This window comes from Miscanthus floridulus, chromosome 8 (genome assembly GCF_019320115.1).
Source record: "Miscanthus floridulus cultivar M001 chromosome 8, ASM1932011v1, whole genome shotgun sequence".
Classification (NCBI taxonomy): Eukaryota; Viridiplantae; Streptophyta; class Magnoliopsida; order Poales; family Poaceae; genus Miscanthus; species Miscanthus floridulus.
Genome location: NC_089587.1, coordinates 169,750,850 through 169,756,655, shown reverse-complemented (window position 1 = coordinate 169,756,655; position 5,806 = coordinate 169,750,850). Strand labels below are relative to the sequence as shown.

Here is a 5,806-nt window from a genome sequence, read left to right as displayed (position 1 = left end):
CTTCCAAACAAAAAGGATGCGTGAGGGTCGCACAAAAAGACAGGGAAACTCCTGATCGCCCTCCTGCTCCATGCGGAGGCTCGGGGGCTCTTCCTGCAACCAAGTCAAATACCAGTGACCCAAGCTCACACTCGGAGGCATGGCAAAACATGATAAAAGGCATCGAGTCCGTTATGGTCTAGGGGTTCGAAGGCTGGGCCCCTAAGGGTCTCGACAACCGCCCTAGGACAATAGAGTCAGGGACAACTATGGGCGAGCCCGTACATAGTTGAGGCCCGAGCAAGTGATCGCTCGGGATGCCCTAAGTCATGTCTGAGACCAGCAGGGAGGTCTCCAAATGGGATCCCACTGTAGGGAGGCATCGAGCCCCTGGGACCAATCGAACAGCCCTAGGGCCCACTAGAGAAGCCCTCTGGTACTTTTGGAGTGCGTCTCTGGACCGCTAGCCGACCCCTATCGAATGGGGCATGGGCCTCCACTCAGACTTACCTGATAATAGCTCACCAGAGGTGCCACAGCTCGCACCCACCGAGGGTAGCCTGGCATGCTCCACCCCTCCTTCCGAACAAAAAGGATGCATGAGGGTCGCACAAAAAGATAGGGAAACTCCTGATCGCCCTCTCGCTCTGTGTAGAGGCTCGAGGGCTCCTCCTGCAACCAAGCTGAGACCTAGCGACCCAAACTCACCCTCATGGGCTCGGCAAACGTGACAAAACCCCTCGCACGACATGAAGAAAAGCCCCTGGAGGAATAAATCCACTCCTCTAGGGCCTCAGGGGCTACACCCGGTGGGTGCGCTCGCGCGCACCCACCAAGGCCTCAAGTACAAAACACCATCCCACCAAGAGCTGCCGTGAGTCAAGTCTCATCAAAACCTCAGGGAGAGCTCTCACACTCTCCCCGAGGCTCAGGGGCTACTGTCGGGTACCATAAAAAGGGGTCCCCTAAGCAAAAACAAAAAAAAATGCTTAGACCCTGTCAAAACTAAAGCCAAAGACAACTACTAGCTAACCCCCACCTTGTCCGAGGCTACCGATTCTCTGCCTCACTCGAGGCCTCACACGAAGGGCCTTGGACAGGGAACCGATTTTCTATCTCGCTCGAGGCTTCACACGTAAGGCCTCAGATAGGGTATCAATTCTCCGCCTCGCTCGAGGCCTCGCACGAAGGGCCTCAGATGGGGAGCCGATTCTCCACCTCGCTCAAAGCCCCACACGTAAAGCCTTGGACGAGGGTACCAATTCTTCGTCTCGCTCGAGGCTGGTTCGGCGACAGCCCTGTCGCCTCCGCCTCGACCGATTTCCCTGACAAAACATCACGTCCAACTAACACAACCAACCACTCCCACGATGTCAGCCGGACGATGGCTCGACACAGCAGAGTGACCAACAAGATGGGAGTCGCATCAACACCATGTCGTCCGGGACAGGACAGGGCAGGGGTTACCGATCGCTGTGCTCGGCACTATGCGCACGACTGACGCTCGTACTGCACTATGCTACCTAACCCCTGCTCCGAGGACAGCGCGGCATGGGGAGTCAAGTTCAGGTACATGTAGCCTCGAAATCAATGTACAGGACCAATTGCTCCCTTTGAGCCTCGGCAATCCACTTCAAGGTCTCAGCAGCCTCGAGATTCACGCCCGCCAAGCCCCCCATAATGGCTCAGCCTCGGCACTAACTGAGCCTCGGCTTTTTACACTATCAGCACACAGTGACCGCCACATCGCCCGCCATGCCCTGCGTCAAGCTATCACTGGAGCTCCCAAGTCACACAGGATCAGGCGTGGCCGACGCGTTGCTCAAGTGCATCAAGGATAGGACCGCTCCGTCGACCATGCCGCCACAGTGACAAGCTACAGGGCTCGAAAACGCCACCTCCACTCACAGGACGCCACGTAGCAAACACATGTATTACCCTGTCCCCCCTTCAACTATAAAAGGGAGAGACTGGGGCTGTTTCTAGGGATGCATACATGCACAGACAGGAGAGGACATACGAGATAGACGAACACACACACATTCACTTCCTCACCACGAGAGATCAACATCTCAAACAACCCACACCACACCACATAGAGACCTGGGTACAGCTCCCTCTCTCGCCCTACTTGTAACCCCCTACTACAAGCACCTCGATGCAAGGAATACAAGATCGATCTCGCAGATTGGATATAGGGCACCTATTGCCTGAACCAGTATAAACCTTGTGTCTCTTTGCATCACCATCCGGGATTAGGAGCATGCAGTACATTTTCACTAGTTGGTTGAGGGCCCACCGGTCCAAAACACCGACAAAAAGATATCTTTGTGTAGGATTATTACTATTTTGGGTGTGCTTCACTTGACCAGTTTAATTCAATAATCAACCCTGGTGCTAATTTCAAAAGACCACCATAAATTCTTCAATATGGTATATTCTTTGACCTTCAAATGATCTCATATTGAACATTTTGTTGAGCCCTTTACACCCCAGATACATCAATTTAAGTATGCACATCATTGCTCCATATACGATGTTTTAGTAAATGCAAACCAGAGAAAGTTTAGTTGAAAGCTAGTCCACATGTTCTGATAGCATATTACTTTCAGTAGCATCATAATTCATAAGGACCGGGCTAGTCTGCAATTGAAGTTTAAATTTGATGATTGACTTGATTGCACACTGTACTGTATCAGCTACAAATCAACAATAGAAATGTTATACAACATCCATGTGTTTTAGCACAAAAAAACACATGGATTTTTTTGTATCTCTCTACCTCTCTTTTTCTCATTGGTGACCACTGGCGCCGGCGACGGCGACCGGCGAGCTCGCCCTGGCGCCCGCGCCCGCGCCGGCCATGGCAGTGGCGGTGGTGGCGACGACGGTGGATCTACGATTTGTCCTTCCATAGAAAAAAATTGTGATCTGTGATCTATAGACACTGGAGGCTGGAGGTAGAAGAAGGGTGGAGGCTGTTGGATCTTAATTTTATGGTAAAAAAATTGAAACTGCATAAACACATGGTTGTGTAGTAGACAGACTCATCTCATCAAACATGTTATGGGCACGCACATCTACTGTAACGAGTCATGACAAGAGACGTACAAGAGGAGCTCCTACCTCTCCGCCGGCTCGACGCCAAAGACGCCATCCCTCCATATCAGAAACTCGCATGACCGCTTCGGAAGGTGCGGCGTGAACGCCACTTTCATCCGCCTCCTTTCACTCCCGCTGGCGCCATCCCCGTCCACCTCCCACATCAGGAACAGGCGCGTATTGACGCAATTGGCCCAGGTGATCCCGAGCGCCGGGCTCACACTGCGCCCCGACGACCATGCCATGGTGTTCTTGGTGTCCCTCTCCACCACGTCCACCACCTAGTTGGTCACCACCACAACGCACTGGTGCCTGTACGCCAGCTCCTTGAGCTTCGCCGAGATCTGGAAGAAGAGCACGGAGTGGCGCCTGAGGTCGGCGAGAGAGGCGTCGAAGTCGGCGTGGAAGAGGGAGGCGATGGAGTTGAGGAGGATGAGGTGGATGGGGAGGTGGTGCGAGGAGCGGCCAGGGTTGGCGAGCAAGCGCTGGGCGCGTATGAGGAGGGAGAGGAGGTCGGTGGGGGAGTGCGCGGTGGCGACGAGGACGTGGTCGAGGATTTTGGGGGCGAGGCGGCGGAGGCGGTGGAGGGGGAATGGGAGGTCGGAGTGGAGGAAGAGAGAGGAGGCAGAGAGCGGGGACTGGGGCGCGAGGAGGGCGAGCTAGAGGCAGAGCTGGGTCTTGCCAGTGGCGGACTCGCCGGTTGTCTCTTGGTAACGGAGGCGTCGGGGAGGCCGCCGGAGAGGAGTTGGTCGAGGAGGGGACAGCCGAGGGAGAGCTTGGTGACACGAGAGGAGGGGAGGAGAAGGAGAGGGTTCTCCGGGAGGGGCTCGCGCTGGCTGTAGGAGGACGAGGAAGCGGCAGAGGGGACCTTCGGCGCTGGCGGACGCATCGCCGGTCAGCTCGCCGCCAAGGGGATTGGGGTTTTGCTAGGAATCTGGTTTTGAACCGTCCGCGGGTAGTTAGCCTGTGGGAGGAAACTTTTGGGCTGACACAAGACAAAATAGTTTCGCTATTGGAGCTGAGCTGTGTCAAACGGAAAATATATACGCAGACAATATACAACCCGATCGGCTGGGGCAGGCTGGCTAGGCTAGCTGGCCAGCCCCCTCACATGGATACTATTTATATGAACCAGCCAGCAGTACTTCTCTCTCATGTAAACGAACCAGCAACGATACGAACCAGTCAACCGAACATGCTTATAGTCATAGTAGTTGTAGGCCCTCTTTGGTAATCCGGCCTGTCGGCTACTGTTCACCGAAAACGTTTTTCTCTCTCCTCCTTTCCTCTCTCACTGACACCTCCAGAGCCGGAGAAGCTCGTTTTTCTGGCTCCGCAGCTCCGGCTCCTGTAGGCACTTGTCGGCCGCTGGGCAGCCGACACCCGCCTACAGTGCAGAAGCCGGAGCCCGCCGGAGCCCTGCCAAAGAGGGTCGTAGTATACACGAAGGCAATACGTACGTGGCTCATATAAAACTCAATCCCAGCCTACTTAGCTACTCCTTCCATTCCCAAATAAATCAATTTCTAGAATTCGTGCCAGACAAATATTTTTATGTTTAACTAACTTTATAGAAAAAAGTAACAACATGTATATCATAAAACAAGCACGTTATGAAAATATATTCTACGATAAATCTAATGATAGAAATTTGATACCATAAGTCTTAACGTTTTTTCAATAAATTCAGTTAAAGTTTAAAAAAATTGACTTAATAACCCTAGGAATGTATTTATTCAGAGAGAGTACGATAGTACTTACGATAAATAATATCCAATATAATGACAACAACGTAGATATATGGACCTTCCCACGATCTATGCATATGCGTCTTCGTTTGGCTGATAAGCCATGACTGAAAGTATTGTTGGCTAATTTAGTGTGAAAAAAAAATATTATTCGTTGACTGAAAAATACAGCTTATAAGCCAAACAAGGCCAAACGAAAAGGACCATGGTTCACTGTTCACGTGCAAGCTACTAGAGCGCTAATGAGATATATACAGTGACTTATGATGCCCTTGAGAAGGCACTACGCACAGTGGCGGTCTGTGTTACTACTGTGCTTATTGAAACAGCAACAGCAGATGCAGATCGTGCCGCGCGAGGGCAGCGTGCAGGCCAAGGACTGCGGCGGGCGCGGGAACCGCAGCGTCCAGCGAGGCATCCTCCATCACTTGTTCAATCTCGGCACCAACGGTCCTGCTCAGATACTCAGATAGTCCACCATCACTTTCGACCGCTGCTACAAGGTCGCCACTCGATCCACAATTGCTGAGCATGTCTTGGCACATAACATTGCTTGTCGTACCAACAAAAGCGACGACAGTACAGAAGGGACATGCTCAAACTTAGGTCTTGTTTGATGTTTGAGCGGTCCATAGGAACGAGTCAAAGGGTTGGGCCTAGCCCCATTGTCTTTCTTTGCTTTTTTCAGTTCTAATTTTTAGAACGCAAAGTTTAAGGCGCGCGGGGTCGCGCTCCTAGTGGAGGGAGCGACCGCACGCGGCCTTGGGGCCCTGCCGAGCCTGCGCTGGGCCTGCGAGTCTGCGATGCATGCGTCCTCCCGTGCTCACATGCATGTAGTGATGAAAATAGATCGGATACGGACGGATATCACCGATATTACATTTGTTTTTATATTTCTGTCCGGATTCGGATTCAAATACGGATAGTGTCAACTATGTCAGATAGGATACGATTGGATATTGACATCATAAATATGC

The 5,806-nt window shown here is 52.2% G+C and overlaps 1 pseudogene; it reads right to left on the bottom strand.

The window, feature by feature from the left end:
* Window positions 1-3,101: 3,101 nt before the first annotated feature.
* On the bottom strand, window positions 3,102-3,970 carry LOC136473969 (DNA repair protein XRCC3 homolog; annotated as a pseudogene).
* Between the last annotated feature and the right edge of the window lie 1,836 nt (window positions 3,971-5,806).